Source organism: Tupaia chinensis, unplaced genomic scaffold (genome assembly GCF_000334495.1).
Source record: "Tupaia chinensis unplaced genomic scaffold, TupChi_1.0 Scaffold000235_1, whole genome shotgun sequence".
In the NCBI taxonomy this organism is placed as follows: domain Eukaryota; kingdom Metazoa; phylum Chordata; class Mammalia; order Scandentia; family Tupaiidae; genus Tupaia; species Tupaia belangeri.
In genome coordinates, this window is record NW_006159713.1 from 3662220 (window position 1) to 3686782 (window position 24563).

The window sequence follows — 24563 nt, forward strand, 5'->3', positions numbered from 1 at the left end:
AGTAAAAAGCCGATGGTAGAATATCTGGGCAATAGTGCCCACTCCAATGAGCGTGGGGCTGTACTCCTCAGGCAGAGCATAGTCACATGCCTGCCCATGTCACAGGCCCTGGTGCCTGAGCTTCACTCTTCTCCAGCATGTGGACTGCTTGGTCCCCACAGAGGCCCCGGCCAGCAGTTGGCCTTCATTTGTCCCTCTCCTCCTTTCCTTGGCATGCGGAAGAGAACAGGTATTTGAGGCTGGGCCACCATCCATCTCTACATGTTTGCTGCCTATAGAGAGAAGCATGGAATTTTTAAAAGAAATGAAAGTAAAAAGATACTTAAGTCTCCAACAAACAGTAATGAAAACCGTAAGTGGTGACGCTCTCTCGGTGGCTCTCTCACACTAGCTTACAATTTCTCTTTCCTCAAGCCCTAATTACTCTGCTCTGATTATGGGGGGAAATGTTGTAATTATGCAAGTAAGTATTCCTGAGCATCAGGACTGAGGTTGGTCCCCACTAACGGCCTTCTCTTGGGTATCTGGGGGACCCCCCATGACAGCCCTTTCCTCCCCAACCCCTCTCTTCCTGACTGCACTAGGGGAGGGACTGAGAGCCTCCTCTTTAGAGAGGGAACATTGTGGGTACATCCTTTCTGCAAACAAGCTGCCAAGCAGACCTCACAGCCTCACAGAGAAGATGGAGAGAACAGCTGAGGGAGGCGTGTCTGGCCAATGCCATATTTTCTGGGAAAAATGAAGAACTCCCAAAATAAGACCACAAAATTGTGGCATATTTTAAAGCGTATGCTTAACAAATTAATACTTTGGACCCATCACAAATGCGGTGGAATATAATTTTGCTCCCTAAAATATGATGATGGGATTTACAAAAATATACATTCATAGTGTGTGTGAGCCATGTGGTCTTATATTGGGACCCGGATTAGAGCTTTGTGATGAGCACTGTCACCTTTCACTCCAAAAGGTCTCTCTCTGATTGTTTTGTCTGAGCCCTTTGTGGATACAAAGTCCCTTCCTGCCTACCGGATAACACCTGGAAGAACCTGGGGGACTGATAGCATTGTTCCCTGAGGGGTGCCAGGGATTAAGAGAGGGCTTTGGTTTGTTGAGGCAGCAGCACTGTGTGAGTGAGGCTGTGAGTCACAGGCCAGTGGGGATGACCAAAGGGAATCCATGTTCCTACCAGCTTGGAGGCCCTGTTGTATATGGGTTGTGTGTGTGTGTGTGTGGGGGGGGGTCACAGTACCACACATGTGGGGTGTTGGATGGCTTCCCTAGGAAAACCAGAGCCATTGTCCACCCCCACCCCGCACATACACATCAACTATACACACATTCGCCTGCTTCTGCTTTACAAAGCTTTGTCCCCCCTTCTCCTTTATTTGCTGAGTGACCAACGGTTGTCTTGCATCACTGCCAAAGGCCACCCTCTGGTAAGTTAGGACGTTTTTGGTTGCAAGTGACAGAAGACACAATCAAACTAGAAAACCGGGTTACTAAAAAACAAGAAACAGCAATTAAGAAATCCAAAGGTGCAACTGTAGTTGAGGCTTGATTCAGCTGCTCAGGTGATGTCCCTGGCTTCCTTCCATCTTTCCGCTCTGTCCCACTGTGTGGTCTTCACCCTCAGACTCCTCCAGTTCACTCTCATGCCATGGAGGAAAATAGCTACAGTAGTTAAGTCATCACAGAAGGTTATCACATAAACTTGTGCACATCCTAGGACATCACAGAGCCCAGGTACACCTGTGCCATCTCTTCCCTGAACAGCCACCCATGTTCTGGGGTCCCCCCCCTCTCTCTCACTGGCCCAAATTAGGGCCAAGAGGATGTAGTACTATGACTGGCTGAGTTGTGAATTCCCCAGATGAAAATCAGGAGCTCATGAAGAAGGAAACAGAATCAGAAAAAGTGGATCCACAAACCATCACAAATCTCTCCTTGACTTGGGACCAACTGCTGGCATCACTGGAATCCCATGTAGTCAACCACAGTTCAAGTCCCGGACCTGGCAGCTTAAAACTCATGTTGAGCACATGTGTGCCCAAAATCTTGAGAGGAGAATGTAGGAGAAGGGATTGCAGCGTGGCTATACCCCCTGAAGGGTGATTTCTTGCTTTCTGTCTCTCTGTCTCTCTCTGTCTCTCTGGTAAATACAGCAAAAATCTCTCTAAAATAAAATAAATAATTTAAAATAAAAAGTATCTCCTTGACTCTTGAGCTAACAATTGGACCTGCCCCGTGGAGGAGATGATTCAGTGTAGAGATCTGGTGGGATTACAAAATAGCCGAGGTTGGCCTAGAGCCAGTGCTTCTGCCCATGTGGCAGGGCCAGCTGTACACTCAGTCTGTAGCCCACTCACCCAGCTGACCACCCTCTTCTACTGGGGCAGCAATGAGGCCAATAAAAGAGTTGGAGATGAAGTGGGACGATGGGCCATGGTAGGGAAGGTTTCCAGTGGAAGACTCAGGTCTTTCTGGGCCTGCCTAAGACAGCAGGGACCTTAGCAATGAGGCAAATAAGACTTCATTGTAGGACACTGGGTCTTTGGTTGCCACCCCCTCAGGAGCCCCATGTTGGTGATACCCTTCAGACTGAGTGAAGAGGAGTTGGCTCTGCAGAAATTCAACAAACTGGAAAAAAGAAGAAGGAGGAGGAGGAGGAGAAGGAGAAAAGGCTTTGATGGCTCTCAAGAAGCAAAGAGACAGCAGCACAGCCAGCCAAGGCAGTATCAGACGCTCACTGAGCAGGCTGTGGTGGATAGTCAACAGCAACAGAGCAGGCAAAACCACTAGTGAAGTCGGGAGCCATCAGTGCCTTTATGGCCGAGACCAAGAATTTGGGCTTCAAATGTTCTCAAACCCTAGAGGGGAAGTTAAAAGACCCTGAGAAGGGGCCAATCCCCACTTTCCAGCCATTCCAGAAGAACATCCCTGCCAATGATGACCTGCAGGAGTCATCCAGATGTCCCCAGAGGAAATCCCTATATGAGAGCTTTTTATTTTCCAGTGATCAACTTCAGGATCCAGGCCAGGTGGAGGAGAGGCAGAGAGCCCAGGGGCTGATGATGGCCCCCCTTGAAGTGAAGTTTCGGGGCTATAAAGGATGTGATAGTGCCCGCTTTTCTGTTCCCTCTCCCCAAAGCCATAGCCAGAACCACAGTCATGAGAGGAACTGGAACAGAGATGAGATTGGGTTCAAGACCAGGAGCAGGATAGGAAGGGAAATACTCTCTATGTGTATGGAGAAGACAGGACGCCCACCCTCCTCCGTGGGGCCTTGTCTCCCTTTGGAGACAGCATTGACCTCTCCATGGACCACCCCCACCCCACCCCCTACCCCCAGAAACCATGCCTTTGTCACCTGTGAAAAGATGGAGTCAGCAGATCAGGCCGTTGTTGAACTCAGTGGGACGCTGGTGGAATCTCTGTGGCTCAGAGTCAACACGGTCACAGTGCTGGATGTCAGCACTGGCAAGTCTTCCTAGGGTGCCCTTGCTATCCAGAACAGCCTTAAGAGTTGCCACCAGGACAAAAGAACCAGATTGTCAAGAGACCTCATCGTACTGTGGGGGAGGTTCAGCTCCAGGAGGCTGTGCCCAGGGTGGTGAAGCAGTTCCGCAGAGGCCAGAGCCAGGCTCTGGAGTAGAGATGTGACTGTGACTCCTGCCTGGCTATTTGCCAGCCCTTGGACTTTAGGCTAGTCACCTAGCTCACTAAACCTCAGATTCCTTATCTGAAAAATGGAGACCATAATAATATCTTCTCACAGGCTTGTTATGGTTAAGAAAGCACTGTGAGAAGAGCTTAGCCAAGTGCCTGGCACCTTCTAAGTGCTCAGTAAACAGCTACTGTATCTCCCTCCTCTCACCTCTACCTTACTGCTTGTTTAGTGAAGGGCCAGGACTAGGAACCTGGTGTGACAGTTGTTTCAAAACCAGAGTCCGTCAAGGTCTCTTAGCTACTGCAGGTCAAACAGGTGGCATCATCCCCTCCCCAAATTTCCCTGTTGGTCCTGTACTGTGGGAGGCAAGGTGTGTCTCAGCACCTGCCCCCTTGCTGGCTTTGCAGGGGTGAGGCTGAGGAGGGCTGCTTCTGAACCAGGGCCCACCAAGGCCTGAGAGAGTGTAGGAATAGAGAACAGGAGAGATAAGAGAGAGAGAGGGAGAGGGCAACCACTGCTGTGTGACTGTCACCTGAGAAGTACTGACGATAGTTTTGTGTAAGTAGGAAGGGTCACCCCACCACTCAGTGTCAGTGGGCGCTTAGCAAATGGCCTGGCTCTTAGCAGATGCTCCTAAAATGGCAACAGTCTTGTCATTTTGATTACGGCTACCTGTGGTTCTGAGAGTGTCATTCGTGACTCTCCAACTGAAAGTATCTTTACCTCTCCTGGATGCCCACAGTATCTGGTCCTCTTTCATTCACTCACTCGGTCATTCATTTGAGAAATATGTATGGTGGCCTTCTATGTGCAGCGGCGTGGTGAGCACAGGATACACCGGGTATACCCAGGCGGCAGGTGTGCCACCATCCGGAGCACAGCTGGGGAACAGGTGCACACCCCTCAGTCATTCCAGAGTGACCTGACAGGAGGCTTGGCCTGGCTGTGCTGAAGACAAGGAGGTATCTGATAGAGAGCAGAAGAGACTGGCACTAATGAGGCAAAAATAAGAGGGGGAGATAAAAAGGCAAATGGTTCAGGCAGGTGGAACAGCATGTGCAAAGGCTCTGAGGTGGGGATTCCCAACCGAGTGTAAGGGTCGGAAAGAGGCCATGTGGCTATTGTCTGAAGATCGAGGAGGGACAGTGGTGAGAGACAAGGAGGAAGAGGCTGGGGCCAGCCTTGGAAGAAGAGCTTCTAGGCTGGGAAGGAATTTTGGCTTTGTTCTTAACAGAGCAGGAAGCCACTGAAGGAAGGTATCAAGCCAGGCCAAGGCATGACTGGCCTCTGGAGGGACTGGCTGTGGCTGTGTGGAGAATGGATAGATGACAACAAGAGAAGCAACAGAGAGAGAAGCTGAGAGGCAACAGGGAGAGAGTGGCCCAGCCCACCCAGAGACACTGGGCCTCACTCTGGGTCTGCCCATTTTCCTCCCAACATGGAGCTTGTGGCTGCCGGCCTCCTGGCCCATGCCTTCTCTGTGCACTACCTGGCCCAAAGCCTGCTAAACTCTGTACTTTTCTCCTGGGTGAGCAGCTAGCAGTCTACCTCCCTTAACCAATGCCAGTGGGCCCTCAGGCCCTGAGCACAGTGGCCGCCCTGGCCTCCTTGCACTGGGTCTCCTCAAAGAAAGCTACCTCCAGATTCCATGCATCCAGAGAGCCACCACCTTCCCTCCCCCAGCCCCCACTTCTGGCCTCAATTTCTTCATCTGTAAAATAGGATTAAACTTTATACTTGGGAGGGTCAAATAACCATGGATAGGGAAACTTGCAATGCAACAGGCTCCAAATCCAACGTGAAGAGGTCACTACCACCAATGCCAGCAGACCCCTTCTGGCCCCAAGAGCAAGCTCTCATGACCCAGCGCAAGTGCTAGCAGGCGACAGTTCTTCTGCCCTCCTGAGTCAGCCCAGAAGCAGCTGATGGCTACTTGAGGAGACATTTATGTTCAAACTCCCCTCCCCCAGTATCTCTGTTCTGAGGTCCTCGGGGCAGTCCTGAAATAGCTTGCTGCTGAATTAGGTCCAGCGTTTCCAGCTTTGTGGGGGCCCTCCCACTTCTCTCCCAGTCCTGTCTTCCTTCTCTTCTTCCTGCTGCACTTCCCACGGCAGCCCTACTCCCTGCCTGGTGCCAAGACCAGCTGGATGACAGCTGGCCAAGGAGAAGAAAGATGACTCTTCCAGCCCAAGGTGGCTCTCTGAACACAGCCCTGCAGACCTGGGCCCTTGCTGGTGGCCTGAGCCAGGCTGGGGGCTCCATCAGGTCTGTGGTTGTTGACCTGAATGATACAGTACTTGACTCTCAGTACTTTTCTCTCTGGGACCAAGTTCAAGTCCAGGGTTCCACTCTTTGGCAAGAAGCCTGTTAATAAGGTCACGGACAATTGCCTCTTCATCCTTGAAGTGAAGCTCTGTGTGTGGTGGGGAAAGAGCACGGGAGTCAGGCCTAAGGTAAAAGCAGGCTCCCCCTTTTCAGCTTTGTCACCTCAGGAGGTTCCTTAACTACCTTGAGTGTCAATGTCTTCTGTAAAACGGAAATAATACCAGTGTATATCAGTCAAGACGTGGGTTCATCTGCCGTCACAAGGACCCCCAAAGTAGCAGTAACGTAGCTAAAATAGAAATGCATTTATCCCTTGCCCAAGCAGCCCAGGTATGACACAGGGTCAGGCCTTGTGTCTGGTTCTGTCACATGGAGGGTCTCTGCTTCTAGTGCAGGTCAAAGAGGCTGTTCCAGCAATCCCTGCTGGCCAGAGGCAAAGAGAGACGGGGAATGGAGGTCTGCATTTAGCAGGAGGGGTCTGGATTATAGAAGGCCCCGAATGCCAGGCTGTGGTGTGAGCCAAGAGGTGACTGAGCTGGGGAAAGAGCCAGTGACAAGCCCTGATCCACAGACTGACAGGTGGGCAGGGTAGTCAAGGTCTCCTCCCTGGATCTGGTTGTATCACTTCAGTTTGCTTCAGATTGACTTCTTGTCCAAGGCCCAGTGAGTCTCCCTGGCCCTGAACATCACAATCTCAGACTCCTACACCAGGCTGCATGCCTCGGTCTATGGCAGCTTCACCAAGGAGGCTTCTTGGCCCACTCATCCTCCCACCTCTCAGGGAGGCCTTGCTGATTGCCCCTCTCTGGACCTTCTTCCCATATGTCCACATCCATCACGGTGGGCAGCAGCCCTGCGAAGCTTCATCACACACATCCTTCTTTGGAAGTACGTTGCTATGAACACACCATTTTCTACCTGACTCTTGTAGCTCAGGGTTCCTCAGACATTAGTCCCAGATATGAATGAGCAAAACTCTTTTTTCTTGTTGAATAAATTTGGGAATGTAGACTGTATCTGCTCTAAGAGAACCACAGCACACATCACATTGAAGTCCCACAGTAAGGGAGCCCATCAACACAGATCTCATCCAGTTTCCCAAACTGTGTTTTTGAGTAATCCTATTAAGTTACATATCCATTCTGTAGGACATGCTGCTCTCACCCCAGGTCCTTCTTTGCACTGAGAGGGACAGAGTGAAGAGACTTGCCCAAGATCATACTACTAGGTGATGGCAATGCTGGGCTGAGGACAAGTCTCCTGTTGTCTAGGCTACAGATTTCCCACCTGTGTGTCCCTCCTATACCATTGGAAGCAAGATCTATGCTCCTAGTTTGCAGTAATCGCTCCAGGTGTACCTTCCCTGCTCCATGCATCCCTGCAGCATCTTGCCTCCCAAGTAGTCAAAGAGCAGGGCTGCTGCCCTCTACCTCTCTTGCCCCCACATTCCCCCACACACACACCCCCAATCACTGTCCCAGTGTTCAGCCCCCTGGCAGATTGGATCAGCTTATGACTAAGAACAACTCACCTGAGCTTGGGCCAGTCATCTCTTTTGTGCCACCCATCAATGAGAGTGGTTCAGGGTTATCCCTCTGAGACTTCCACCATCACTTGCACTCTGCTCACCTCCGAGAGGGATAGAAAAGGGCAGCCCAGGGCACCCCTGTATGCCGTGCATGGCTCCAGGTGCTTACACGTGATCCTTTGCTGTGTAGCTTCTATTATTACCCTCATTCCACAGAGGAGAAAACCAAAAGTCAGAGAGGGTACTAGCCTCAGGTCACCCCATTAGTAAGTGGTGCAACCAGGTTCAAACCTAGGCAGCCTGACTCCAGAGAGTGTGCTTTCAACCAGTCTAATGAGCACACAGGCCCACAGCGTCCACTGTGGCTATCCCACTGGGAAAAACACCAGGAGCCACAGTGTTGGATCAGCCTCTGAGCTGTGTATGCACTCGGGGAGCGATGAAAGGCCAGCTTCAGCCCGTCGCTCAGGGTCACACCCAGCCTGCTGGCAGATGAGCCTAAGGTGCTGAGAAGCGTCAACAGCTTCTTCTGCCCCAGTGGAAGCTGATTATACCAGCGTGGCTGGCTCCCGGGCCTTTGCCAGTCACCAGGATGAGAAGTAAATAAATGGCTGCTCCAAGTGTCCCTCTCTGGGGCATGCTAGGAAGCAAGCCCAGAGCATGTCCTGGGGCTCTGCATTCTAACAGTTACTGGGCTGTGTGAGGAGAGAATCCGCCCTGCCCTCTGCAAGGAGGTTGCTTTCTCCGAGGAAACAGTGGGAAAACAGCCCCACAGTCCTTGTCTCACAGGCTGGCCTTAATGTTGAGTGGCCACCGTGGGGGCCAGTCTTCCCTCATTGTGACTTTTGTGACTTTCTGGTACCCCTGGGAGAAGGCTCACAGGCAGCCTGGGGCCTCCTCACACCCTACCTCCCACCCCACTCAGAAATTTAGCAAGGAGGGGCTGGGTCTTTCTCAGGCAAAGGTCTATCTTGAGCCTTAGCTCCATGGACAGTAAGGAAAGTACTGACCCTTCACAGAAAGGCCAGACTCCCAGCCTAGCCCTGCCCCAACACGCTATGGGACCCCCAGGGAAGCCCCTAGCCCTACAGGGCCTCAATTTTTTCATTCGTTAAATCTGAAGAATCAAATCTAAGATCTCCCTACCCCCACCCACCCCCATGCCAGTTCTATAAATTCTATAAGTTCTATAAATTCTCTTGGCAGAACTTAATTGCTAAGTTTAGGTGATTGCCAAGCACAGGCTCTTCTTTTGTATCCAAAAGAGAAAGAAACCCAGAGTTTCAAAGGCAGAACATGTGTGTTAAGTTGAAGATTGACTTTCTCTCAAGGAGGGAGATGATGTTCCAACAATGTTTTAGTAGCAAAGGCAGCCTAGCAGGAAAGGAGGCCCTTGGTGAATACCCGGTGTGCACAGCTGGGAGTTGTGAGTCGGGACTCAGGGGAAAGTGGGTGCCAGCAATGTGGCATGGTCTCTACCCAGTGGGCGCACCAGTGTGGACTGACTCATGTAGGCCACTGCACCATTGGAATGAAGCCACTAAATCAGGCAGAAAAACACTGTTACCGTCGCTGCATCTGTGTCAAGGGTAACCATGTCTCGGGGATGCAGGAGGAGATGAACGGCAATGAGAAGCTGTCAGTTTCAGTCTGATCAATCCAGAAGGCTCCCGGGTTAGCAGGGAGAGGGAGGGTGGATTTCAGGAGCTGTTTGCTTGACAAGAATGAGATGGCAGAGCATACGGAGCAGGCTCTGGGTGGGGGTGTGAAGGCAGGGAGGCCTTTGGGCAGCCGGGTGAGGGCACTGTCACAAGCATTTTGCACACATTGCTTTGATTGGCCCATACCCCACACCCAGAGCACTTGGCAAGTGTCCCATGGCACCATCGGAGCACCTGGACCTCAAACAGTAGGAGACACTACTACTGAATATCCCTGCCCTAATCAAGCCCAGAGTCGTCTCTACCCCACTCACACCATTGCCTCTCCTGCCTCCCGTCCCATAATCTGTCCTCAACACAACAGCCAAAGTGAGCTTTTTAAAATGCATCTCTAATCCCTTGCTTAAAACCCTCAGTGGCATCCTTTGCTCTCAGGATAAAGCCCTGTCTTATCTCCTACAGCTTCTGCCGCAGACTCTGTTGCTGATTCTTTAACTGCTCCAGTTTCCCTCCCAGCCCTGCCCTGCCCTGCCTGGGGCTCTGTGTGAGCTATCTCCTCTGCAGGGAACATTCTCCACATCCCTGTCCCCAGCTCCTTTAGACCTGGTCTCTACTGAGACCTCCCCTGGAAGCCTTTCCTGACAAGTCAACCCTTGTGTTCTGTCAGAATCATGGGAGATACTTAGAGCCTTTACACAGTGTATGTGTGTGACTATTTGGTAAAAGTCTGTACCCCTTGCTAGGCAAGGGACAGAGGCAGGGCCTATGTGATTCTAAGTGCCTTTGCCAGAATTGGCAGGTGCTCTATTAAATTCTCCCCCTTGGGTAGAGTCACTTCCCATGCTCAGTTGTTTCCTGAGGTTGGAATGCACATGTTTCTGGTTCACCTTCTAGAATGGAGAAGCTCTCCGAGCACTGTTGCAGTACAACCCAGGATGCAGCTACTGGCAGGCCCTACCCTGCCCAGCTCTCTAGTCTACAGGTCTGGCTGATGCTCAGGTGCTCAGCCTCTAAAAGCAGCATCACAGACTCGAGAATCCCTGTAAACACATATGTGTGTGAAACCTGAGTGCTTGGTGGAGTCAGTGTATTGGACATCTAGCCAGGCCCATTCATTCCCTCTCCCCAAGCCTTGGCTTGAGAAGAGTCTGGCAATGATGTAAGGAAGTCAAGACTATATTTCTGAGTTTCAGACACAGCTTTGCTAGTAGCTATCTATAGGGTGCTTTAGAAAACTCTAGAATGCATGCTCTCACTTGGTGACCTGGCCAGCTATCTGTGTTAACTCCTCAGGTCCAAGGGACCACAGCATCCTCTGATGTTTAGGAAGCAGCTCTCATGGGTGTAGCAGAGAGAGTCCATGAAAGAACCAGCCAGAATGACTTTTAGAAGCCAAGATTGCTGACCACATAGCACATCACAGGCCCTGAGTTGGGAACACCACAGGATATGGAGTGAGAGGGTGTACATTTCTGTGTGCAGAAGCCAGAGGGTAGACCTAATGGTCCTGGAACTCCCTGATCCATCATTGTCCTTGGCCTGGATATTCTCTCCAGTCTTCCTCCAGTGTTTATGGAGCACTTGATAAATACTAGACCCAGCAGTAGACAGGACTCTCACACTCAGTTCTTGCATCAGGCGAATTCAGACTTACCTGCTTCACTCCAGAGTTTAGGATTACACACTTTGCAGCCAACCTGTCTCCTCCAGGAGCTCCATGCTGGTGCTTGCTGATAGTGTGGCTGGGGAAAATTACTAATCCGCTCTGTGCTTCCTTTTCTTTACTCTTAAATGAGGATAATAGTGGTATCTGCCTGGTGTGTGGAACAATGTTAGGGCTGGGAGAGTGTCCAATACATTAGTGAATTCTATGTATTAATCTGCTTAGTCTGCCATAACAAAATACCACAGACGTGGGACCAGCAGTTGGCATAATGGCTATGTTGCGGGACTCCCATGTAGTTGACCATGGTTTGAGTCCTGGACCCGGTGGCTTAAACTCACGCCGGACATGTGTGTGTGCATGCCCAGGAGCCCAAGAGGAGAATGGAGGAGAAGGGATTGCGGCGTGGCCATCCCCCCTTGGGAGTGATTTCTCGCTTTCTGTCCTTCTGTCTCTCTCTGTCTTTCTGGCGAGCGCATGCACTCTATAGCAAAAACCTCTAAAAAAAAAAAAAAACAACACAGATTGAGTGACTTAAATAGCAGATTTTATTTCTTATGATTCTGAGACTAGAAGTCCAAGAACCAGATTTTGACTTCTAAAGTTTCTTGTGAGGGTGCTCTTCCTAGTTTATAGCTTTCTTTCTAGCTTGAGCTTGAGTATTCTGTCATGTCTCTACTTATAAGGATACTAATCTTATCAGATAAGGGCCCCACTCTTATGATCTCATCTGACCTTGTATATTCTGGATGTGAATTCTTTGCTGAAAGAATAGTTTACAGATATTTTCTCCCATTCTGTTGATTGTCTCTTCATTCTATTGATTGTTTCTTTTGCTATGCTGAAGCGTTTTAGTTTGATATAGTCCCATTTGTTTTTGGTTTTGTTGTCTGTACTTTTGAGGTCTTATTTGTTAGATTGTCAGAAAAGTCATGACGTGTTTTTCTATGCAAAAATGTGTCACTGCTTTCCCAACAAGCCAATATAAAATTTTTGCCTAGGTCAATGCCCTGAAGCATTTCCCTTGTGCTTTCTGTTAGTAATCTCATAGTTTTAGGTCTTCCATTTTAGTCTTTAACCCATTCTGAGTTGTTATATATATATATACGAATGTCCTAAAAAGGACATTTAGCTTTTATGATCTGCTACCCTAATTTGGCCCTTGGTAATAACTTATCTGGCATGTATATAGCCTTTATATAGTTCTCTAGTGAGCCTTTGAGGAGTGGGGACCCTTTGTTTCCCAGATCCAAGCCTTGGACTTGGCACAAAGGTAAATTCCTTTTACTTCTCCATATTATTTTTCATTTTATTTATTTTTTTATGTTTCTTTTTTTTTTTTGAGAGGTTTATGCTATAGAGTACGTGCGCTCGCCAGACAGACAGAGAGAGACAGAGAGACAGAAAGCGAGAAATCACCCTCCAGGGAGATGGCCACGCTGCAATCCCTTCTCCTCCATTCTCCTCTTGGGATCTTGGGCACGCACGCACACGCGCCCAGTGTGAGTTTTAAGCCACCAGGTCTGGGACGTGAACTGTGGTTGACTACATGGGAGTCCAGCGACATAGCCATTACGCTAACCACTGGTCCCTAGTTTTCATTTCTAATATGGTAAATACTATTAGATATATATATTCCTCATTTCTATTTTTAAATTGATACATAATCATTGTACAATTCTACCATATTTTTCTTTTTTAGGTTTTTACCATAGAGCACTCGTACTCACCAGAGAGAGAGGGAAAGTGAGAGATCACCCCCCACACACACATCCCAGAGGGGATGGTAACATTGCATTCCTTCTCCTCCATAATACTCTTGGGATTTGGGGGCATATATACACATGAGCCTGGCATGTTTTTCAAGCCACCAGATCCAGGACTTGAACCACAGAATCAGCCATGTGGGATCGAGTGCCTTAAACACCATGCCACCTGCTGGCCCCTCTATCATCTTTTTTTTTTTTTTTTTGGGGGGTTTTCAATTTGGGGTGTTTTTTGGAGAGGTCTTCACTATAGGGTGTGTGCTCTCGCCAGACAGACAGAGAGAGACATAGAGACAGAAAGCGAGAAATCACCCCCCAGGGGAGATGGTCACGCCACAATCCCTTCTCCTCCATTCTCCTCTCGGGATCTTGGGCACGCACGCACACGCGCCCGGTGTGAGTTTTAAGCCACTGGGTCCGGGACACGAACCGCAGTCAACTACGTGGGAGTCCAGCGACATAGCCATTACGCTAACTGCTGGTTCCCATCTATCATCTTTTTTGAGTTCTGGATCTCCAGTCTGTGGGGCAGATGTAATAGACATTTACAAGTAAGCACACTGAAGCTCAGAGAATGCAAATGGCTTCCCTTCAGCCAGACAGCTAAACAATGTCAGAGCTGTTCTTAAACCTAGGTAGTTGAACACCCAGCCCAATTGCTTTCTATTACCTATATGACCCCCTTGTGAAATCAGAGCAGGGAGTTTGTTAAAATCAGATCATGGGGAACCGGGATGAGTTTGGAACTTGAATTCTGGGGTCAGATTACCCATAGGTCCTTCACTTGCCTGTTCTTTTTCAGGAATGGAGATACGGCATGCAAACAACATCCCCTTTACAGGGATTGTGCAGGAAGAGGAAAGTAGGGGGCTCACATGCATGTGAGAGGTGATGCCTACTAAAAGCTGTCTCTGCACATCTTCCCCAGCAACTTGGCCCCTCTTCAGGCAGGACACAGAGGTCATGCACCTCATGAAGAAATCCCACATCCATTAGCAGTCGCTCTCCATTCCCCCACCTTAGCCCTTGGCAGCCACTAATCTGCTTTACATCTCTATGGATTTGTCCATTCTGGACATTTCAGATAAGTAGACTCATCCAATATGTACTCGTTTGTGTCTGGCTTCCTTCACTTAGAATGTTTTCAAGGTTTATCTATGTTGTAGCTGAATAATATTTTATTGTATGGATATACTGAATTTTGTCCATAGGTATCCAGTCTCTGGTATAGGTCTTAGGTGTGAATTTTAGCCAAACTTCTACAAGCTCGTTGAAGTACCACCTCCATTTTCTTAACTTCTTTATTTATTTCCCACTCCTCATATGTGCCCAGCTGAGTTGTGAGGGCTGAGCAGTTATAAAATGTTGCTTTCCTGTGATTTGATAAACCTGAAAATTCACTTGTCAGCCACCGCCATGGTCTCACCCCCGTGTCTCTCTATAATACCTGAGTACTTCACTGTGGCCAAGCTTCAGACTACCCCAAATGTAGACCTTCCTTTGTTTGCCTACGGAGCTGTCCACAGACATTTGAATTGTTTCTATTTTGGGGCAGTTACAAATAATGCTGCTAGAACACTGATGTACAGGTTTTTGCATGGACATATGTTTGCATTTCTCTTGGTAACTACCTAGTAATGGAATTGCTAGGCCATATGGTGAGGGTATGTTAACTGCGTAAGAAACTTCCAAACTGCTTTCCAAAGCGCTCGTACTATTTAAAACCCTACCAGCAATGTGTGAGAGTTGTCCTACACTCTCACTGACGTTTGGATTGTTAGCCCTTTTCATTCTAGCATGTACCTGGTGGTATTTCAGTCTGATTTTAATCCGCAATTCCCTGATGACTAATAATGGTTAGTATCTTGTAATGTGTTTTTTGGCCATTCATATGGCTTCTTTTGTCAAGTATCATGCAAATCTTTTGTTCTACCTTTTTATTGGATTGCTTGTCTTCCCCACCCCTTCACCATAGGACAAGAAGTGCATTTGACAGAGAAATAGAGAGAGGTAAAGCGAGACATCACCGGCCACACATTAGTTCCTTCTCCTCCATTCTCCTCTCAGGATTTTGGGCACACAGGCACAAATGCCCAGTATGAGCTTCAAGTTACCATGTCCGGGACTTAAACTGTGGTTGGCTAGATGGAAATCTTACACTTAAACCACCACGCCACCTGCTGGCCCAGATATTGTCGTTTTTATTAATGAATTGCAAGAATTTTTGTTTGTTTGTTTTTTTGAGAGATATTTTTGCTATAGAGTATGTGTGCTTGCCAGAGAGACAGACAGAAAGTGAGAAATCACCCCTCAGAGGGGATGGCCATGCCTCAATCCCCTCTCCTCCATTCTCCTCTCGGGATTTGGGCACACATGTACACACGCCCAGCAAGAGCTTTAAGCCACCAGGTCCGGGACTTGAACTGTGGTTTAACTATGTGGGAGTCCAGTGATATAACCATTATGCAATCCGCTGGTCTCGGAATTTTTTTAAAAATATATATCCTAACTATAAGTTTTTTGTCAGATATATTTAATGTGACACTTTCTCCCAGTCAGTGGCTTGCCTTCACAATTAACATTTTTTAATAAATTAATTAACTAATGCTATTCTCAGTCTTCCACACCTCCCTTTTGATCATTAGGAGCCTGTTTTTAATTATTTCTGCTTGCTGTGAGATATGTACATCTGCAGATAAGGAAGTGGGATGGCGTTAGAGGGTGGACTAGAGTAAGACAAGCACAAGCACAAGCTCTAGCTCCATGGCTCACAAGTGACAGGTCTTTCATGCCTACTCTCCGAACCTTGTTTTTCCGGTATGTTTAAATGGGAATAATAAATCACCTACCTCCTTGGACAACAAAATTAAATGAGGTAATGACCTGAAAGCACATCTCAATGGCCTGGTACCTAGCAGGGGCACACAAAAGCTGAGTTGTGCCTGTTAGGCTCCTGTTGCTAAGGCCTGTCAGCTCCCCAACCCCAACCCATGCAAAGCCAGGCCACAGGAAGCTGGCTTAGCCTACCTTCCTTCTTTATACTGAAGGTACCACCTTCCTCCCAGTTACTCAAGCCAAAACCTTGCACTCCTCCTTCCCTTTCCATGTTCTACTTCCTGTTCTGAATAGCTCTTGAATCAGTCCCTTCTTCCCTACCCAGGCCGCTTCCCTGGTTAGGTGGCCTTACCTCTCCCTAGAGCTGTTGGAACAACTCCTTGCCATGACAGTCTGCCTACCTCGATGTCCCCAGGCTTCCACCCTGTGTGCTGCTACCACAGTCACCAGGGCTTTCTTTCCAACTCACAGATCCAAGGCTCCTGGGCTGGGTGTTTGGAGGAGACCACTTGTAAAGGCAAGGCTCACTGTCACTGGCTTCTCCTCTGGTTATAAATAACAGGCTCTATTCTTAGCCAACCAGCAGTTAATTCTCCTCCCCTATCTTCCAGAGCCTCTTTTCCGGGCCTTGGCTGTCCTCACTAGAGACAGCCCATTCCTTGGCCTTTGGCAGGACCCATTCCTTTGATACGTGATCAGAAAATTCAATTATAAAACCAATTACTGATTTCCTGAGCTTGACAAGGGAAACATGAAAGTTTGATTAAGTTTGAATTCCTGTTTGGCTGATTGCCAGCCAGGGCCAAATGGGCTTGTGGGAGATTTTCGTTGCTGGCAATTGTGTTTTTTGTTTTGTGGCAGCTCTGCTGAGGTGGGGGGAAGGCATACTGGTTTTGTGCCCTCAGTGGAGGGCTTTTTCCCCCTTCCTTGCTGAATGGCTTGTTCCCCTGTTGTGATGCATGAGATGTAAATCCCCAAAGACCCGTTGCCAGGGCTACAGGCTCCAGAATTGAGCTCAGCTAAACAGAGTCCTTCAGCTTTGAAGGGAGAAGCATTTGTTTCCCATGTGAAGTCCAGTTACAACAGCCCTCCACAAGGCCTCATTCAAGGACGCCTGCATGAACAGGAGAACAGAAGTGGTTCACTGATCATGGAGTGTCTCCAGCAGTGTGGCTGGGCTTGGACCTCTCTCAGCCCCTACTCGTCAGGACTCACTGTTGCTAAGGCCGAGGATCAGGCTCGTGAGGTGGCCTCTGCACAGGGCGTCACCTCTCCCCAGCACCCACAGGGCTGGCCTTCAGCAAGGACTCAGGGCAGGTGGTAACAACAAAGGCTCTTTTTGTCTCTAGCCAGCACCTTGCTTTTTCAGACATTTCTTGCAAACCAAGTGGGGACTCTGATGAGCAGGCTGGAGCTCCAGGTCAGAGATTAGGTTGGTTCTAAGGATTCACGTTTCCTCCCTAGGAATAAAATCAGCTGGTCCCAGTTCTCTGGATCTGCAGCCATCACAGAACTCTTCCTACAAGACACACACTATCTCAGAGTGGCGATGGGGCTCCACTCTGACGTGCCCCCCAACTCTTGCTGTCTAAAACTAAAGAGAGAGCCCTTTGGGTTATAAATACTTTCAGGGCTCCAGAAAACAAGGAAGCTGAGGCTTAGAGAAGTCAAGGGTCTTGCCCAGCATCACACAGTGGATGGATATTCAGACCTGGGGTTTCTGAATCCAAATCGAGCCTGTTTACTCTGCACGCACAGCCTCCAGCTGCACTGATGCCATGGGCACATTGCACCTGCTTTGTTTGATGGGGTTTTGTGTGTGTGTGTGTGTCTGTGTGTGTGTGTGTTCTCACAAGGTGAGATTTTTTTTTCATAATTTTTAAATCTGAGGGTATTTTTCTTTTCTTTTTAGAATGAAACTGTTATAGCTTCCTGGTGGAGTTGTAATTAGGAAATTTGGGGTTAGTCAGCAAGGCAGAATTGAAAAATAACCAGGCAGTGCTGGATGGAATACTTTTTCCCCTCCTTAGAAATTCAGGTTTTGCCAAACTTGGGGGAAGGGAATTGTGAAGATGGAAAAAAATGTGTGCAGCTGAGCTGGGCCAGGAAGGGTATATTCCCTCCTTTCTGTAGAACTAGGCAATAGAAGTAAAATGAGGGAAGGGTTCTCTGTATGTGCAGGCATCAAGTGCTGTGGGAAGGTGGGGAGGAAAGAGATGGAGGAGCCTCAGTGGGGTTCACGCTTTGGCAGAAGGGGATTGGAGTCCCACTGTGGGGAAGGATTCTTTTTTTTTTTTTCTTTTTTAACAATTCTTTTTTTTTTTTTTTTTTTTTTGAAGAGGTTTTAGCTATAGGGTGCATGTTCTCGCCAGACAGACAGAGAGAGACAGAGAGAAAGAAAGCGAGAAATCACCCCCCAGGGGGGATGGCCATGCCTCAATCCCTTCTCCTCCATTCTCCTCTCGGGATCTTGGGCATGCACGTACATGCACCCGGCATGAGTTTAAGCCACCAGGTCCGGGACTTGAACCATTGTCGATTACGTGGGAGTCCAGCAACATAGCCATTACGCTAACTGCTGGTCCTGGGAAGGATTCTTTAGCCAGGTTCCTGCATAGATTCCACTGTCACCTCTCCTCCAGCTTGCACTGACTTATCAGTGACAGGAGTGACAAGGGCAGTAACAGCTACCTGTACACATCAGCATATGTAAGCCAGACTCTCATTTCTGGCGTCTCCCTGCCAGTCTTCATTTTGATAGTAATATGTTTATTTTAATATGAACCCCCAAAGTATACATGCTGCCAGTATAGTTCATGATTGCCAAATATTAGAATGAGGCCAAAGTAAAAGTTTAACTTATTAAAAAGTGAGTTAGGCAAATGAAACATGCAACACGGGGGTTCCAGGGAGCATCCAAAAGTTAATGGAAAATGCCTATTAGGAAAAACAATGCATGGATTCCAAACTTTGGTTTTTGCACCAAAATAAACTTATAGTTTAATTCCATTTTGCCTCAGACTTTTTGAAGTCCCCATGTATTGGGAACATAGAGACAACATATCACACAGATTGGGTAGAGATTATGAAAACAGGAGAGAAAAGACTGAAATTTAAGAAAGATAAGCCAACAGAGCTCAGTGAGGCTGAGTGACTTGTCTACAGTCACACAGCCGAAGGATGGCAGAGCCAGTACTAAGACCCAGACCTGTCTGACTCTAAGGCAAGGCTGGGCCACAGAGCTGGTGAACATTCTATTTCATTCTCCAAATGAAGCCCCAAGCCCTGCTGTTGGGTAGCTATAGCCTTCCGGGGCTATCCTTGGAAGAAAGAAGGCTTTTCCCATTCCTTACTGAAGGACCGATAGGGGCAAATCCTGCTCTGGGAGGTAGGGCCCTCAGGCCTGCTTCCTCCAATCTGCTGTGTCTAATTCTCTCAAATAAAAGCCTTTTCAGAAGAGCCTGGCGTGATGCTGCATGTGACTAGCAGAGCTGGGAGTGCCAAGGATCCTCTGTGCCACCTGCCCTGCCCCCAGCTCCACCCAGCCCCAAAGGGCCCTTCTCTTCTCCCTTTCCTTTATGCTGTGATCTCTTCCAGCCCTTCTTTTGTCTTTGTTTTTGTTTCTGTTTCTTGTCTCTGAATGACTCTTTCCAATAAGCTGTCAACTCAATATATCAAATAACTCTGAATGATTTCTAAAATCCTCCTTCTGATAACTAAAGCCTCCGAGTTGAAAACACATTTATATTTATGTGAGGCTGAGATTTGAGAGCATTATTAAATTTGCATGGGGAGCTAGCAGAGAAGCCACTTCCACACAATATATAGACGATCAGGAAGCGGTGTCTTCAGCAGGGTGGAGATAGTTACACAAGCAACCTTGGCAGGTTTATTGCTCTACTGGGAGAAATCAGCACCGTTTACCGGGGGCATGGAGGGCAGCATTGCCCTGACGATCAACAAGCGTGGTGCCCTGGAAAACATTTAGATGCCTGCATTTTATAATTGGCCATTTTATAATTGGCCTGGGATTCTGAGGCTACAGCAGATTTGAGGGTCGGAGGGCGTGTGTATGTGTTTGCGCACAAGCATGCACACATGCCTACTCTAGGGTAGCTAGGTGTGTAGTTCCAGTGTGTGGTTCTGAAGGTATGCGTCTAGATGCATTCTCTAAGGAGAGTGGGTCTAGCTTTTGTCACATCTCAAAGGGGCCTCCTATAATCCTAAAAAGGTTATGAAGAGACCTACTGTGTACCAGGCATGTAAGGTGCTAGCTGAGGCCTCTGAGAAGAGTAATTCTCATGGTACTTGGAGCTTAGAGGAGAGGAATAAACACAAAAAGCACCAAGCAGTGCTCAAGCATTGCATGCAGTTTGAATAAACGGGTGGCCATTCACCATCAAGGTGGTTACAACCTGACTCCAGGTCACAGCTCACCCTTGGCCACTTGTGTAGCATGGTAACATCTAACATCTGCTGACCGTGCTCAGTGCTCCAGGCTCTTTCTCAAGTGACTAGTGTTTGTCCCTTTAATCCTTATTGCACTCTGAGAAGTTGGGACTACTTAACAGATTGGAAAGCTAAAGGTGTGGCCAGGTCATGGATAGTTACTGGCAGAGTCTGGACTAAAATCTAGGGTTATCCACCTCCAGATGCCTCAGGAGGTACACTACTGGCCTCTTTGCTTCAGTTTTCTCATCTGTAAAGTGGGCAGATTCCTACTTGACTTAGCTCAGGTGCAAATTAAAAAAAAAAAGTTAAACATATACTTTTTACAAATAGATCTGAAAAACAGACTCCTCTTCCCATTCAGCTCTGGAGCCCTTCACAGAGCTGATGGCCTGTCCACAGCTGTTCCCGAGTTTTCTTGGACTTCTTCATGGCTACTAGGTGAACCACCAACGTGAGCAATTTTATTCAACCTCATTTTACAAACTTGAGAGTTTGATTTGTCTTCTACAAACATGTCAAATTTCCAGCAAATGACAGTCTCGGTTCTAACACTTGCCCCCCCTGGTTTTCTGATGTGCGGTTCTCACCAGCTCGTTCACTGCCTGGTGGCCCCAAGCTCAGCTCTTGCAGCCCTGTGCGAGAGCTCTGATGTTAGCCTATATGGCTGTGAGATGTTGACCGTGGACACTGGCAGACAATAAAAATAGCAAGTAACCAGAGCTTGGGCTCCTTTGGCAATACAGTTGATGGAGGGTTTCAACAGTCTTTTGTTTCAAATCCTCCTTCCCCCAGAATATTAATCGGCAATGTAGCCTAAGTAAGTCCATCATGGTAACTGAGATTTGCTTTGAGGGTCAAAGCTCTCACCAAAGCGGTGTGGGGAAGCCAAAAACACAGACTTTAGGGGTCAGAAAGATCTTGACTCTGGCGCCAGCAGGTGGTATAGTGGTTGAGGTGCTGGACTCCCACGTAGTCAACCACAGTTCTAGTCTTGGGCCCAGCAGCTTAAAGCACATCCACATGTGTGCTTCACAAAATTCTGAGAGGAGGACGTAGAAGGGATTGCTGTATGTTGCTGTATGGCCATCCCCCGAGGGATGATTTCTCACTTTCTGTCTCTGTCTCTCTCTGTGTCTCTGGCAAGTGCACATGACCTATAGCAAAAATCTATTAAAAAAAAAAAAAAACAAACAAACTCGACTCAACCCAGCCCTAGCTCTCTAGCTCAGTGCCCTTGGACCTTCTCGCTCAGTCATGTATCCCGGGATGAAGAGGCTATAGGAGGGGCCGGGTTTTCATCGTTGACCCTCCGAGCAGTTATCAAAGAAGCTGGCAGTTTCTTCACTAGTATGTTTACATATGTGTGAAAGGAGGTTGAGTTTTTTTTTTTTTTAATTGGTCGCATCATTTTGTTTGGGTGGGTTATTTTTAACTAAATCCCTGGCTTGTTTCCATTTTGTTATTTTTTTTTTCTTCCAAGTGGAACACAGGTAAACCATTCTGCTTGGTTGAGAGGTCTAGGCATAGCATTTTAGACACGCATGGTTAAGAAGCTGCGGTGGCCACTGTGTTGAATTCTTACTGTGTCACATAGTACATAAGCACTTTACTAGACTGACTCGTTTCAAATTCACAGCTGTCCTGTGAGGGACATGCTGCTACCATCCCCGTTTTACAGGTGACGGTAATGAGACTCCGAGGAGCTAAACAGACCTGGCTCCAAAGCCTCGTCACTATGCAGAGGCAGCATCGCTGTCTTGATGTGGAGGTGTGGGCAGAGAGTCCTGGGGTCCTGCGTGCCCCCTCCCATGGACCTGCCAGCAGGTGGCCCGACAGCAGCACCTGTGTCCTGCCTCACGTTGATGTGAATGGTTCTCTCTGTCTTACAGCTCAGAATGCTCCTTCCCTCCTCACTGTCAGTCCCTCCCCACCTGGCATTCCGTTCTCAGGGACCCCAGTGTTAGCCCAGGTGGACTGTGGTCCCCTGGGCCCCAGCAACTGGGTGGCTCAAACTGCTGGCCTCTCCCCGCAGGTGGAGGTTTCACCTCCACCTGCCCCTTCTGCTCCTAGCTCCCGCTTCCCAGTCCACCTGAGTTTGCTCTTACCTCCTTGCTGGAAGCTACCAGCTAAGCCACCAGTGACCCTGCAACTTTGAGCTAGCCGTCACCTCTCTGTGCTGTTTCCCAACTTGTATGAGGAGGAAGCATAGACAGCATCATTTCTGCCGGTCCTTCCAGCCCAGACATTCTTCAAACCTCCCATCGCCCAGCTGATGGCTGCAGTGAACTGCCTGGGGTTCTCTGCTCCCCTTCCTTCAGCTCTCACCCCCAGTCATGCTGTACTCGGCAGCCAGCATGAGCTTTTAAAACATTTCTTTCTCCTCCTTTAAAACCTTCCACGACTTCCCGCCACACTTGGAATCAAAGCCAGACTCTTGGTGGTGGACCATCCCCTGTGTGACTGGGGGTCATGCATGACCACTGCTCAGAGGTGCTTGGAACACAGCCAGCCACCAGTCTACCAGCTACTAGGACCCCTTACCTGTGTCACTGACATCGTCACTGTGTGTGTGAATTCGTCACCCAACTTTATGCCCTCAACTTTGTATTTATGACTTGCCCTGACATTTCCCTTTTCTTCTATGTTCCAAATTATTAAAAACAGCTGTTTTATAATTAATTGAATGAATCATGGAAAAACACTTCTTTTCTGTCTATAAATAATTCCACCTAAATTTTTCTGGCGCCAGCAGGTGGTATAGTGGTTGAGGTGCTGGACTCCCACGTAGTCAACCACAGTTCTAGTCTTGGGCCCAGCAGCTTAAAGCACATCCACATGTGTGCTTCACAAAATTCTGAGAGGAGGACGTAGAAGGGATTGCTGTATGTTGCTGTATGGCCATCCCCCGAGGGATGATTTCTCACTTTCTGTCTCTGTCTCTCTCTGTGTCTCTGTCAAGTGCACATGACCTATAGCAAAAATCTATTAAAAAAAAGAATGTATCCTTTCACTAGTGCTTACACAATTTTCTCTTAATCTTTGTTTTTCAGCAGTTTGACTATAATATTCATAAATGTGGTTTTCTTTGTTTTTATTCTGCCTGGGGTTAACTGAGCTTTCTGGATTTACACAATATGTTTTTCAAAAAATTTGAGAACATTTTGCTTGCTAGTTTAGATATTTATCTGCCCTGTAATCTCTTCTCCAGTCACACATATTTATACATTTGTATTTTGTCCCACAGGACCCTGAGGCTATCGTTGACCCTCCGAGCAGTTATCAAAGAAGCTGGCAGTTTCTTCACTAGTATGTTTACATATGTGTGAAAGGAGGTTGAGTTTTTTTTTTTTTTAATTGGTCGCATCATTTTGTTTGGGTGGGTTATTTTTAACTAAATCCCTGGCTTGTTTCCATTTTGTTATTTTTTTTTTCTTCCAAGTGGAACACAGGTAAACCATTCTGCTTGGTTGAGAGGTCTAGGCATAGCATTTTAGACACGCATGGTTAAGAAGCTGCGGTGGCCACTGTGTTGAATTCTTACTGTGTCACATAGTACATAAGCACTTTACTAGACTGACTCGTTTCAAATTCACAGCTGTCCTGTGAGGGACATGCTGCTACCATCCCCGTTTTACAGGTGACGGTAATGAGACTCCGAGGAGCTAAACAGACCTGGCTCCAAAGCCTCGTCACTATGCAGAGGCAGCATCGCTGTCTTGATGTGGAGGTGTGGGCAGAGAGTCCTGGGGTCCTGCGTGCCCCCTCCCATGGACCTGCCAGCAGGTGGCCCGACAGCAGCACCTGTGTCCTGCCTCACGTTGATGTGAATGGTTCTCTCTGTCTTACAGCTCAGAATGCTCCTTCCCTCCTCACTGTCAGTCCCTCCCCACCTGGCATTCCGTTCTCAGGGACCCCAGTGTTAGCCCAGGTGGACTGTGGTCCCCTGGGCCCCAGCAACTGGGTGGCTCAAACTGCTGGCCTCTCCCCGCAGGTGGAGGTTTCACCTCCACCTGCCCCTTCTGCTCCTAGCTCCTGCTTCCCAGTCCACCTGAGTTTGCTCTTACCTCCTTGCTGGAAGCTACCAGCTAAGCCACCAGTGACCCTGCAACTTTGAGCTAGCCGTCACCTCTCTGTGCTGTTTCCCAACTTGTATGAGGAGGAAGCATAGACAGCATCATTTCTGCCGGTCCTTCCAGCCCAGACATTCTTCAAACCTCCCATCGCCCAGCTGATGGCTGCAGTGAACTGCCTGGGGTTCTCTGCTCCCCTTCCTTCAGCTCTCACCCCCAGTCATGCTGTACTCGGCAGCCAGCATGAGCTTTTAAAACATTTCTTTCTCCTCCTTTAAAACCTTCCACGACTTCCCGCCACACTTGGAATCAAAGCCAGACTCTTGGTGGTGGACCATCCCCTGTGTGACTGGGGGTCATGCATGACCACTGCTCAGAGGTGCTTGGAACACAGCCAGCCACCAGTCTACCAGCTACTAGGACCCCTTACCTGTGTCACTGACATCGTCACTGTGTGTGTGAATTCGTCACCCAACTTTATGCCCTCAACTTTGTATTTATGACTTGCCCTGACATTTCCCTTTTCTTCTATGTTCCAAATTATTAAAAACAGCTGTTTTATAATTAATTGAATGAATCATGGAAAAACACTT

At 48.2% G+C, this 24563-nt stretch overlaps 1 protein-coding gene and 1 pseudogene across 2 annotated transcripts in view; both read left to right on the forward strand.

Annotated features, from left to right (window-relative positions):
* The window catches only part of GNAO1 (G protein subunit alpha o1), a 195390-nt gene that overhangs the window by 122865 nt on the left and 47962 nt on the right, over positions 1-24563 (forward strand). The gene's annotated exons all lie outside the window — the stretch shown is intronic.
* Positions 2581-23989, forward strand: LOC102480531 (negative elongation factor E-like; annotated as a pseudogene).